Source organism: Coptis chinensis, chromosome 1, assembly GCF_015680905.1.
Source record: "Coptis chinensis isolate HL-2020 chromosome 1, ASM1568090v1, whole genome shotgun sequence".
In the NCBI taxonomy this organism is placed as follows: domain Eukaryota; kingdom Viridiplantae; phylum Streptophyta; class Magnoliopsida; order Ranunculales; family Ranunculaceae; genus Coptis; species Coptis chinensis.
Window position 1 is genome coordinate 76,458,858 of NC_141456.1, and position 12,881 is coordinate 76,471,738.

Below are 12,881 nucleotides of genomic sequence, written 5' to 3' on the forward strand. Positions count from 1 at the left end.
CCACTACACCTCTAGCTACTATTTCACACACATCACCTGACACAATGCCCAACGAAGAAGAGAGGCCTCTCTCTGACTTCTACAAAGCCTTGAGCGATAGCCCCAAATCGTGCATCGTTCTAGCAGACCCATAGGGGGATTTCCAAATCCCCCCCAAATATTTTTAATTTGTTACCCGTTTTTCATGGATTAGACCATGAAAAACCTTATCAAAACATGCGCAGGATTGAACAAGTCCTAACAACATTCCACCATCCTACGGTTGGTACAGAACAAATTAAATTAAGGGTATTCCCTTTCACCTTAGCCGATAAAGGCGTCTTGGTTAATCGCCCAAACACCTAATTTCGTGGACTCGTGGGCTAAACTTGTTCATTTGTTTATGGAACATTTTACCCACCCCTAAAGACGGATGAGATGCTTTCCAAGATTCATTTCTTTCGACAAAACCCTCATGAAACATTTTCAGAGGATTGGAATCGTTTCACCGATCTCCTTATAGATTGTCCACATCATAACTTAGCGAAAGACACGTTAGTTCGTTTTTTCAAAGGACTTCTACACCACCATAAAGAAGTCCTTGACATAATGAATGGGGGTAGTTTCTTAAGCAAAGGAGCTTCGGAGGCTTATAAATTTTTAGAGGACCAAACTAAAGCTTAAATAACAACCTGGGGGGGTAGTGACGATTATTCCCGCTCCGCTAGTTCTTCTTCAACAGATTAAGGCTACCAATATGTTTGAGGTTAAATCAGATCCCCGAGCTTAAAACTCTAATTGAATCCCTCACAAAAAGGTAGAGGCCATTTCTGTACAACAAAAGCCAATCCCCCCGTCATGAATGTAAATTCAAATCCATGTAGTTTCTGTTGGAGCCCCGAGCATCCCGACTCCCCGCCCTATAGCCTATGAACAGGCTTGTTCCATTAATAGTGAAACCTAAGCCCTTTGGAGACAAAATCCCAACCGGTTGGAGAAATAACCAAAACGTCACACCTCAAGGGTACAATAACCAATATGTTAGGCCTACGCATACGGCTTTAACCAAGCCCCACTACGACAAGGGCGTGGTCGGGGAATTTTAATAATTATAACAACCAAGTGCAACCTCGACAAGGTCAAGCACAAGGTCAAAGTAGTTATAATAATTATAATGCTAGTAGAGGTATCGTTCGGTAAATAATAACTACCCAAATCCACCCATAAATAATTCACTTGAAATAGTTCCCTGTCACCCCCCCCGTGACTACTACACCCACACAACCGGATCGTCTTGACACCTTCATACAAGTGAGCCAAAACTTTTCCAAACCATGCCTCAATCTAACCAACAGCTTCTACAATCCGTTAATAATTTAACCAAACAGTTGGCTCAAGATAAAGCCCAACCCAAAGGTGTGTTTCCAAGTAACGAAATACCTAATCCTAAAACAACAAATACAGCCTTTGAGGTAACCGATAATACTAGTAGTGAATATGAAAATGTAGGTGAGTTAAAGGCCATCACCACTCTCGCTCGCAGAGTGGTTGATAACAAAGTAACTATGCCTATAGTTACCCCACCAAGATAGCCCTACACCGCTATATTACTAGATATCGAAATAGAAACTCAAGAGCCTACCTTTGTAGAGGTACCAGTTACAACAAAACCTAAGAAACAGAAGCCACGGTTAAACACCGAGGTAATACCATTGCTAAATATAGACGAAACCACCCGTTTCCACAAAAATTAGCCTTGTTAACTAGGGATACAAATTACGAGGAGATTAGGGATGTTTTTAAGAATCTAACTATAAACCTTCCCTTCCTCGAAGCTATAAAAACTACCACACCATGCTAAGTTTTTAAGGAATTGTGTACTACTAGACGTAAGACCAATATACCAAAAGACGCCTTTTAATGTAACAATTCCCAACTCTATCGAACATAATAGAATTGTTAAGTACAAGGGACCGGGTCGCCCCATTTGTAAATGCACCTTAGGAGATTCCTATACGACGGCGTTATTAGACTTGGGGGCTAGTGTAAACTTACTCCGCTTTTATTTGTATAGACAAATAGGTCTAGACGAGATGCAACCCACTAGAATGACGTTGAAATTAGCCGATCGGGTCTATTAAGTATCCTAAGGTTGTCATCGAAAATGTTCTCGTAAAAATTCAGATTTTTTTACTATCCGGCTGATTTTGTCATCCTCGATCTGTAAGTCGTTAATGACTTTGTCCCGATCATCTTAGGGCTTACCTTTTTCGCAACCGCCAACGCGCTCATTAATTGCCGCGATGGTTCAATGTCCATGTCTTTTGGCCATCTTGTTGTTGAAGTCAATGTTTTTAAAACAAAGACACAGTTACCCGATTCGTCTATGGATGGAGAGGTTAGCATGGTCGAGAGCATTGCTCGAGATTATTTCAACAACACGTTCCCTGATAATCATATGCCCAAATTTCTTTCCTTTGGAAGTTCAGACTCCAACATTTCCATCCCTACACTAGTCGATACACATATTACGGATGAGGATGAGATAGATGACTTTCTCAAAGATGTAGAGGACTATCATAGTAACGAGGATATGACCAATCTAGATGAGCAATTCGATGAGTTTCTTCGAGAAGGTGATGAATCACCCTATCAAGAACTACTTTGCACAACATCCACCTCGATTCCCCTCCTTCCACCCTTTCAAAGGAATCTCGAGTTTGCACTCGATCCTTTTGTTTCTCCCGTGCTCCATAATTTTTTAAATCCACCTAGTAAACAAATACTACAGAAGGACAAACCACTTGACACCTTCATTTTCAGAATTGAGACAGTCCCTACACACACAATGAATGAGTTTTGTGTTAAAACCACATCCTCATTGTTTACAGGCTGTCTTTCTACAACTTATCCATATCCACCATATTCTTCACAACCATTCACTTTTCCACACTTATTTACTAGAACACCCACTCATTCAAAAATGAAAAATAAGGTGCATGATAGGTTACATAATAGGGTTATCCGACTTCGCTTTCATTTCACTAGATTGAGTCATGGGAAATCTTGGTGCTTGATTGTGTTTAGATATGTTTTCTGGAATATTTATTTATGGAATAATCAACAACTATTTCGGTTGTTGATATATGATAAACTGCATGTTCATACATACGTCTAGATAAAGTCTCGAGTATCTGACTATAAACGACTCAACTTTTGTGTTTGGTGCATTTCCTTTCATTTCCATATATATTGGAGAGTGCAGCATTAAGGTAACCGGGCCCTCCCTATGGAGTGTGTGGCTGTAAGTACCGGATCCTAAGTCCACGTTTAAACATAATTCAAGTTTTCCACTCTTGCATGTTTTCTCGGATTTTTTGAGTCATGTTTCTCTATGGGGTGAATTATGTCTTTATTGTTTATTGTTTTATTTTTAAAAAAAAAAAAAAAAAAAAATATATATATATATATATATATATATATATATATATATATATATATATATATTAAAGAATAACAATAGTAACCTAGGAAGTCTCGGGAATCTGACTTTAAAAGACCCACTGCTAAAAACAAATTTTCTAAGCTTCGTTGTAAAAAATTTGTTTGGGGGTGGGGTGTTTGTGTTGCCGTCCTAAAATGTTTTTTGCCCCATTAGAGTTGCTTAGGCCGTTTTATTGTTTTACGATTCGGGTTGACATAATCCAGGAATTTGGATTTCAATTGTTCGCATAACGTAAGTCATGCACGCACTTCGAGGCGGTTTCCACTATCTTATATGTCATCCACGGTCGGAATGGAGTGTTTTATGGATCATTGGATTGGAAATTCTCTCGTGATCATTTCCATATCTCATTCGCAAAAATCGGACTGGTAACGAAGCGGCAATTTTGATTTGAAGTTTTGCGGAAAATCGGAAAAAAAATCACAAAATTTTTTGGGCCCAAATTCAACCATTCGACACCGGGAATGACCGGGGCCCAACCCAAGCCTAATCGACAGCGACGACCGCCATTACCTTTTAGCAAAGACTCGCGATCTTCTTCTCCATCCGCCATTAACGCCCAAGCTCCAAAAACCTAAAAAACAAAATCAAAATAAAAAGAAAACTAAAATTAACCCACACCCCAAATCAAATCCCAACCCAAATCGATTCCAAACACCACCGACCACCACCACTACCGATTTACATCACTAAAAACCACCGAAAATTTAAAATTTTGGTGCTGCCGTGCCACCACTCCACCACCACCACTGTTGCTTCAACCGGTCGATTAAAATCCCACCACTACATCACATTTAAACCCCCACTACATTCCAAACTTCCAATGGCTCAACAACGCCGAATTTTGCCGGAGCAAGCTTTTACCGCCGACCACTTCGCGCCGTTTTACGGTGACGAGATGATCAGTCGAGACTGGAATAGCTTGTGGTACTCGACTGAAGCCTATTACCACGAGGACTTAGTCCGACGGTTCTATGATACGAGGGAGTTGGAAGGGACGAGGATTTTTGTTGTTGTGGCGAAGAGGCGGAAGGAAGTGACGACTGGGTTGTTGGCTCGAGATTCTAGGCATTCCACCTAGAATCCATCCGATGTCACCGCAGGAGTCCCAAAGATATTGGGGTAGAACCATTGATGCACGAGACAGTTATTGAGGGGACTACAATGCAAGATCGCATTGTGTTCGACGAGCTTCCCTTTAGGACCAACCGGTGGCTACTGACCCGGTGGATTGGCTCGGAACGCGTGGAAGGGAAGGGAAGGTCATTGATATCGGCCTGAATCGCCTCCATATCTTATGGATACTCCAGGAGCGGAAGTATGACTTCTGCATCTTAGAGTTTTACCCGAGCATGATTAGGGGAGTAGGGAGGGTGTTGCCCTCTCCCCCCTGTTGATAACAAAGATCATGCTCAAGTTGAGAGAGAAGCTCAGCGATCGATCGGACATACATCACTCTCCACCATAACCCTCGCATCTATAAGGAGTGTGTCCAACGAGTTTGGAGATTGGCTGAGGATAGAGAAGAAGAAGAAGAGGATGGAGGAGCTGAGAATGTCGAGGGAGGTCGGGGACATCGGGGATGCCTCCGAGGATGAGGAGGACTTGACCTGTTTTGACGCGGATGCCTTGGAGAGGTGCTCGACAGATGCAGAACGCATGGCTGTGATCCATCGAGGCATGCGTTCGCTTAACACTATCTGTGAAGACCTCCGGACTCGACAGGCAATGATGCATCACAACTTCGAGCTCCGCATCCGAGAGAGGACGCCAGAGGTGGGAACGGATGAGCCGAGCTAGAAGTTGGCCGCCGATTCGGACGAGTTTTCGACACGATTCCCACCTCATGGGGACTCTCCTTCCGAGGACACACCCATCCAGGCACTGGCGGCGCCGTCACGGGAAGAACTTAATGGTGTCGCTCTTCAGAGCTCGGGGAGCATCTCGAGCATGTTCCCTCCGCCACCCGATTCGAGTAGCTAGGGATAGTATAGTTTGATGTTTTATGTTTTATTTGTAATTTCATTATTGTTATTTATTTTAATGCAAGTTTATTTCCGTAATTTGAATTTTGTAGTGTAATGTACTCCGAATGAAATTTTTAATATAAGGGGTTATTTTTAGTATGCGTGGTTGTTTCATATTGATCCCACCTTCCCAACTTGTTTGGGGGTGGTTTTATCAATTCAAGCATTATTTTTATAACCCTCGTGTTAGAATTTATTGCGGAGTCAAGGTGAAAATATGGCCGTTTAGGCATATCTATAATTAAGTATCATTGTAGGATGAAATCTAGATTAAATAGGTACATTCTATCATAAAATCAACCTAAAAGATACTGGGTTTGAATTAGAATCAAGAAAATGAGTTGTTTCCGTTTTCGGGTTTGGAAATTTTAGGATTTCTGGAAACTACCGTAATTAGTTTTGGCAACTTCCCGATCCATTTTAGCAACTTTAAACCTATATAAACTTGATACAATCTATCCTCACAACTCACACTACACCTAAACTCCATCACTCACCTTTCACTCCCCGATTCCCTCGTTTCGCTCATTTTCCGAAGTTTCTACAAGTCCCTTTTCGCGCCTTCTACAAGAGCTTTTCGCGCTCTCAGATATTTTTTATGAGTTTTTGTCGAGGCGCCTTCAAGTTGAGCGCGACCAGCTCAAACACTGGAAATTTCAATTTCTTCAGAGCGATCACGCTTCTATCGAGCGCTCGCTACCGACTTCCATGGACCGGGAAATTTCCAGTTTTTCGCGCGTAGTATCCGGATCATTCGCAGCTATTCCAAAGCGTAATTTTGAGATGACATCTCCAACATTGATACCGGAACAGTCTTTCGAAGATTTGTTCCAAAGCACTACTTATGGTGCTTGGTTTTGGGTTTATCACATTCGTTGGTGGGAGCCGCTTTATGGTAAGACCGGATGCACTTTATTCTCCGACTCTAGCATCTTATTTTTACGATAACTGCATTTTCTTTGAAAGACCGGATGGAGAACAAGTGTTCTCCATCAACATTGATAATGAACCAATGGAAATTACCGTGTTCTTGCTAGCATTTGTTCTTGATGGCTATGCCCCGGCGAAATACAAGACCCATGGTGCTATTGGATCGATAATATGTATGTCTACACTTACGAAGTTTTGCATGAGTCGTATGGGCGGGCATTTTTCGCGTTTGAGGACCAAGGAGAATATAACATCGCGTTAGCCCGTCCATGAACATAGGAACTGTTATGTTTTGGATCATGCTAAACATTTTAGGGGAATGGCGTTTTTCTTCGTGAATGATGCCACTTGCAAATCTCTTCCTTGCTTTAGCCACGGGACGTATGTGTCATGGCCTTCCCGAACCTTGATGTTTAGTTTAGCTCGATCCCATAGCATGAGGCATAAGTACCTTCTTATGCCCATTCTAGTTTCTCGTATTATGCTATGTTTCTTTCCTCGCTTTTTTTGTACACGCTTCCACGGATTGGATTACGATTAATCGCATCGACACCCACCAATAGTATTATTCGATCTTTCCGTGCAATGACTTGGCAAGGGTGGAGGATACAACCTCATCTGGTTGCACCTTACACCTGTCGCGGACAAGTGGCTCTTAATAGGTTAGCAATAATAGATGATAAATGGCGGGAAGCCTGGCAAATTATCATGGCATGGCAGGACGCAAAGGAACCTCACTTCCTTATGGAAGAAGAGAATGAGGAAGATGACGAGTAATGCGGGGGATAAGGTAAGTTTTCATTCTAGTTAGTGTCTGCTTATGTCCCAAGCAATTTCATTCTTGTTAACCCCATAATGGGTAGAACTCGTATAGAGTTGTGTCAGTTTTTATTTCCAATATTAGTACGTTCTAACCTTGTTTTACAGATATTCCTGAATTTCACGCACTTCAATGGTATTTTCCCTACCCTCTTTATTTAAATGCTTTGAGGACAAAGCATGCATCTTGTTTGGGGGCATAGAAACACGTGTAATTAAGGCATCTGTTAGGATATAGATATATATAATATGCATTTATTTCTAGTTAAAATTTTAAAAATTCAAAAATATAAATAAATAAGTTATGCTATACACTTAGGAATATTGGTATTGTTTCTTTCTCCATGCTCTTAACAATCTAGAAGTCTCACGTAGCTGTTGCATCAGAATAATTGTTAGAAACTTAGGTTAATATATAGGTAATAATCTTTGCATCTATCTATAAATATATTACATGAGTATCTATGATTGTTAGCAGTAAGTTTCTGAAATCTAGGCTAGAGTACTTATTCTACAAATCCTGTGAGAATATAGCCTAAAGCCTTATATGAGCGAAACATTTGAGAAATGACACAAGGGAGAAGTAAAATCCGGATAGAGATATCACACGTCCACTTGCTTGATCACTATGCCATATCCTAAGCGAGAATTTAGGCCCTTTTGGATCGATATAGCCAGAAATTCAAACCTATGAATTATTTTCTAATTAGCCCCTCGAACCTTTCTTTAGCCTTCCATAAACCACAAATCCTTTACCCTGTTACAAAAACAAAACAAAATAAAAAAAAAAAAAAAATAAAAATTCAACCCACCCAATTTAGAATAAGTCTGAGAATAGAATGAGGAAGAAAGAAGAAGAGAAAACCTCGTGTAAACAAAAGTTAGTTAATTGCTTCCGTAAAATAAAGAAAAGAAGTTTCCATCCAAAGAAAAGAAAAATAAAAATAGAAATAAAATAAAAACTCCAAAAAATAGAATAAAAGGAGTCAAAAAAAGCCAAAAAAAAAAAAAAAAAATGGCTAAGGATGGAAACAAAGTGTAGAAGCAAAAAGTAAATAACAAGGTTTTCTCTAGTGACATAATATGAAGACTCTATTATCTCAGACTTGTCCTTTTTGAATATCCATTTTCTTCCTTCTTAAACCATCTCCTAATCCCCGCAACACCTAATAAAGACCTCTAGCTCAATTAGGAATAGGCTAGTGTGATAGTAAGTGGCAGATGTGTTTGATTGACTCCGGCTTCCTTGTTGTCAATGAGATTGTAAGGTAAAGTCTGCCCACTGCGCACTAGAGTAGCTAAACTTGAGTGGAAAAATCAGAGTGTTGTATCTTGACTATTATTGTGAGAACCTACTTAAGGACGCTTATTCGAAGTTTAGAAAACGGACCTGCTAGACATTTCATAGTATTACTCATTGTATATATGCTTATTATAGATGATTGATTATTATGCATATATTAGTTTAGGTTTTTGACTTGGTTATTCTTGTTCATAGTTAGTGAGATGTATAGATAGTTTGGAGCATGAATAAAGGAAACAATAGTTTTATTTCTTTGTCGTCAAAGTATAGATGCACGGTTTGTGAGTACCTTCATGGAAAACTCTCACGAGGCTATAACTTCGTCCACTAGGGAATTCCTAGTGGTTTTAAGGCCTTGTTGCATATGGTCAATGCAATCGCGACTCGGCTAAACGAGAAGAAGCAGAACTCCATTTTTTGGTCACTTATGTTAATTTCTCATCTTTGCTTGAGGACAAGCAAAATGCTGTTTGGGGTGGTTTGATAAGAGCCCAAAACTGTAGTTTTAACCCTTTGATCATACTTTTAGACCAATTATGTGAGTAATAATTAAGAGTTAACACCGACACGTGTTTTTATGCATTTCAGGCTTCAAAGTCCATTATGTGCAGAAATATGCCACTTTAGTGAGATAAAGGAGCAAAGGTCGGTTACTAAGGAGTTCCGTGATTAAAGGCCAAGTTTCGAGAAGACAAAGCCTTTTAAAAGCCGGTCAAAAGCTGAAAAGTCGACGGGCGAAAACAAAGACACAAAGTCGATGAGAACTTCCGTAGGACATATCTTTGGACTCAGACCTTGAATGGGGTCTACCTTATGTCAAAACGACCGTCTTGGAAAGAGCTTTCCAATGGTCTAAGCCTTGAGCCAATCAGAGGAGCAGATGTAGACGGAAAGTTTGTTGAAGCCAACTGCAGCTGAAGAGGCCTTTTTGGACTGAAAGAATTAGGTTTTGGGCCTGATTCTCTGGCCCAAAACATGGCTCCAAGCCCATGCACGATTTTTGGATCTGAATGTATAAAAACAAAAGCTTAGCTCTTTGTTAATGGTAGATAGTTAGACCTAGAAATAGATTAGATTAGAAACCTCCATTAGAGGGGGTTGAGAAGCCTTGATGAAAGCTTGATTCCGAATATCGTAGAATCGTCGTAATTTCCTTTCCAATCTAGAAACAATTAGTTCACCATGAGAATGGGTTTAATCGTTCACATGCTAGTTATGAATTGGTAGGAATGCCATGTGTAATTAGGGATTAGGAAGAACCAACCAATTGTTCGAAGCGGCGATTCAATTCGGATTACAACGATTCGTCGTTAATAGGATTAAGTCGAAGTTAAGGTGGAATCAATCCCCTCTAACTCCTTATCATAGAATCAACGTAGCATTCCCTTAGTTATTCCCATCGTCGACTAGTTGCATTTCGTGGGTAGTTGCATCATAGTCTAGTTGCCTTTTTCGTAAATCTCTCATTAGACTTTAAGTAGAGAGTACTTACACTTGAGAACATAGCATGCGGAAGGACTAAGAGTGGAACGAATCACTCTACTCCACTATATCTCATAGACTTGAGAGTAGAATCTTTGATAAACATAGACACATAAGATTAGTTTAGTTTACTTACGTTTTGATTTCATCGTTCATTACGTGAGGAGACTAATCATTTTATCTTTTATCAAAGGGGCATTATGCTCGAAACTGTAAGTATTGTAAAGTCAATGAGGCTAACGTTATTGAGGAACCTTTTGTTGCTATGATAACTGAGGTCAATTCTGTTTAATGTCTGTGAAGGGTGGTGGGCTGATACTGGTGCTTCTAGGCATGTTTGGTTTGATAGGAACTGGTTTAAGAGTTATACCACAACTACGAATCAGGAAGTTCTACTTGGTGATAATCATACAACCAAGGTTATGGGTACTGGTGATGTTGAGCTGCAGTTGACTTCTTGAAAGAAACTGCTGTTAAAGGATGTTCTTCATACTCCTGAGATTAGGAAGAATTTAGTTTCTGGTTTTATTTTGAACAAAGTTGGGTTTCAGCAAGTCATAGGTAGTGACCAGTATGTGATCACTAAGTCTGGGGTTTTTATTGGTAAGGGCTATGCATGTAATGGGATGTTTAAGTTGAACATTGCTGATCTGAATAAAACTTCTACTTCTACGTTTTTATTTTTTTTGTTTATTTATTTTTCAACAACTAGGGGTTAAGGGGACCCTAACCTTTTATTAATGACAAAGTCTCAAGTACATCTTTCCTTCTTTATCTATTTTAATCAATTCACTAAGTTTTTGATCCATGGGGGAGATAAAGTACATGCATTGGTTACAACAGTCTGTACTATGAGTACTACAGGTACTACTAATTCTTGACAAGTAATCCACAACTTGAGTGCTTTCTCTAAACACATGTTGAAACTGAACCTCTTCAAATTTGGCTTGTTCGTACCCAATCTGCGCCACTAGATTCTTGCAATACCAAGGTGGAGCTTCCCGCTTGTTCAAGATCTGTATCACTCTAAGTGAGTCTGACTGCACTAACACCTCCTTCATGTTCATTTTTGTCACTCCTTCGAGGCCTTTTAGAAGTAACTCTTGATGTAATACTGAATGTCTTGTAGAGTTTCCACAAAATGCCATTATAACATCTCCATTATGATCTCTTAATGCCCCTCCATATCCTGCTTTGCCCTGTTGAAGTGATCCATATGTGTTTAGGATAGGAATGGCAGTTTCAGGTTTCTTCCAATTTACCACTGATCCTCTCTCTGCTTGAAATTTACATCGATACCTAGCTTTGTCAAGACAGTTCGAATAGCGACATCGTCCTTTACTGCTTCCAGTGATTTCCCCAGGTACACTTTCATGTTATTTAATGCCTTCATGCTTACTGAATCTGCACTGAAGAACCTCTTCCTCTTTAACCTCCAATTCCTCTCATTCCAAATGGCTTGCACTGCAGCACAGGTTAGCGCTCTCTACACTTCAAATGCCATAGAATTTGGCCTACAAATCCGCATAATGTAATACCATTCTTCATGTGAATTTCGAACTCTTCCTGGTAATCCCATAGCTTCTTTGAAACTATGCCACACCAGTTTCGAAAAAGAACACTCAAAGAAAAGATGCACATAATTTTTCTCATGTAAATCATAGAGACAACATCATGAGTGCCCAATCACTTTTTTCGCCATTAATCTATTTTGGGTAGGTAGCGATCCAGAGAATAATTGCCATAAGGTGAAGGAATGCTTAGGCATCGATAGCTTTCCCTAGACAATCTTGTACCATTTTACTTTACTTTTGACATTCTTTAAGACTGCATAGGCAGAGGACACAGAAAACATACCTGAACTCGATGGGTCCAAATGACTTGGTCCTCTGAAATGTATGAGTTAATCTCTGTGTTCATGATCCATATCTTCACCTCACATTTAGGTAGATCAATGATAATCCTTGCCCACTCCCTATTTACAATCACTGAATTGACTAACACATCCATTGGTACAACATCAGCAAGGAGTAGCTTTGCATGAGGATTTTAGATGAGAGGGGCTGAACACCATGGGTCGTGCCAGAAACTAGTCCCATTGCCATTCGCTATGCTATGGCTGACATACTTCCAAGCATTTTCTCTGTTCTTTAAGATCCTTCGCTACACCCATGAGCAGTCATGAGGAACTTTCATGGTCCAAAAATGCTTCTTCTTGATATGGTGTTCCCAAGACCACTTAACCCATAAACAATCAGGTTTTTGGGCCAATTTCACCACTAAGCCACAATATGCAGTTTGATTCCAAACTCTAGGATCCACCAATCCAAGTCCTCCTTGCTCTTTGTCAAGTCTGAGAGTAGAATGGCTCATATGGTGCATTTTTTTGCCATACTCAGTCCTGGCAGATGAATCTGTTACACAACTTTGCTACTTTATCAAGCACTACTCTTGGGATAGCAAAAGTTGTTGCCCAATAAGTCTGAAATGATGAAAGCACTAACTTCACAAGTTGCACTCTGCCCGCTCTATTCAAATCCTTATTTTTCTAGTTTGAAATTCTTTTGGTGATCTTCTCTATGAGTGGAAAATATTCTTTTATCCCTAATCTTGTTGCCGTAAGTGGCAACCCCAAGTAAGTGACTGGTGGAGTTACAAGAGAGATGTTCATGGCTTCTGCTAGTTCTAACCTTTTCGCTCCAGTCATACTTCAAGTTAAAAGAGTTGTCTTTGCATTACTGAGCTGAAGTCTTGTAGCTTTAGAGAGATGCAAGATATCATTGACACCCATAATAGAATCCATGTTACCTTTACAGAACAGGAACACGTCATCAGC